Raw genomic sequence first — 1,544 nt, forward strand, 5'->3', positions numbered from 1 at the left:
CTCCTCCTCCCTCCTCCCTCCTCTTCCCCTCCATGTCCTGCCCCTTGACGTGCCTGCCAGCAGCCCCCACGCCCCCGCTCCCCGGCCTCCCCGGCGGCGGTCTGATGGACTCGGCCGCCTGCGAACGCGGGGGTAGGCAGCCCGCTCGCCCCCGCTGCGCGGTGGCCTCTGATTTTGCCTACCCTCCCCGGCGGCGTCCCTCCCCAGGAGAACCTGGCCTGGCCGCGCCGCTGGGCCGCGCGCTCTTGTACTCTTGTCCACGTTGCCATTCCAGAGCCCTCGTTGGTTTTCCTCCACGATTTATATGTATCATGTTAATTTTATTTTTATTTATTTTTCTTCCCCTGCGGGCTGGGAGTCGAACCAGTGCCTCTTGCGTCACTGCTGGCCGCGTGGCGGGCCGCGTCCTCCGCCTTCTGTTTGCATTCGCTACATTATTAAGAGTTGGACTTCCACGACGACGCGGGCTTCAGTCTGTAGTACAAGTAGTGGTTAGAGGCGGTCTGTTTTGCCACTCGTGTGAACATTTTTATTTATTATTTGCGTGATGCGTCTGCATGATGTGAATAAGCTTGCGCACGCGTTTGCGTGTGACGTGAGGTGTCAGAGGCCGGTTCCTAGTATAGGTAGGAGTAGAAGGAAATACTACTAATTTCTTCCGTTTTCCGCTAGAGAGTTTAATTTTCCGAAAAAGTTCAAGTTGTCCGTTTTCCCGGAAAATTTTCCGTGAAAATTTGGGGTCAAAACAATTAAAGGGCGTTTTTTTCTTTCAAAATTTTCGTCATTTCTCCTTTTTTTTCGCGACTATTTCTTTTTTTTTTCGACTTTCAAATCTCTATTTTCCGCCTCCCCCCGGAGCCAACGAGCCGCTAGCCTTGTGTATGCAGCTGAACGCGCCTCGCGACACGCCCCCCCGGACCTCCCCCCCCCCCTTCTTTCTCCTCCCTTGCGGTTGCCGTATCGGCTCAGTTGCTTTTCTTTATGTGTACTAGTCACCTACTCGACCCGTTTGGTGCGCAAGCCAGACAGACTTGGGCACGTCGGCGACGGGACGGGACGGACGCGCGGGCGATGCCTTTGCAACCTTGAATTCGTTATACATAGTAGTAGCGGTAGTAGTGGCGGCGGGTGCTGTGCTGTGCGCGCGGGCGGCGGCGGCGGCGGACTGGCGATTGCGGCGAACCCAATCATCATCTTGCGCATCGGTTAGGTGGTGGCACGTCCGCCGTGCTTTATCTCATCGTTTATTATCCATATCGCCCATCAGTCATTCATTGCTCCGACGGCGTGGTGACGCCCGACTTATTTTTACTTCACCCATCATACACCCCTCCTACTTTCCCAAATTTTTTTTTCCTTTTTCTTTTATTACCGACCCATTCCAATTCCACCCCCACTTTTTCCTTCCCCTTCTTTGTTTTACTCTATACCTTTCTTTCTCCCACTTTTACCCCCTCATATCTCAGCCCCTCTACCCTGCTGCCTGACCAGGTGAAAGTGGCTGCATAGCGAGGTGGAGGCTCCCACCTCCGCCCCTGCCCCCG

The sequence above is a fragment of the Frankliniella occidentalis genome, unplaced genomic scaffold (genome assembly GCF_000697945.3).
Source record: "Frankliniella occidentalis isolate FOCC.00 unplaced genomic scaffold, Focc_3.1 Scaffold95, whole genome shotgun sequence".
NCBI classification, from domain to species: Eukaryota; Metazoa; Arthropoda; class Insecta; order Thysanoptera; family Thripidae; genus Frankliniella; species Frankliniella occidentalis.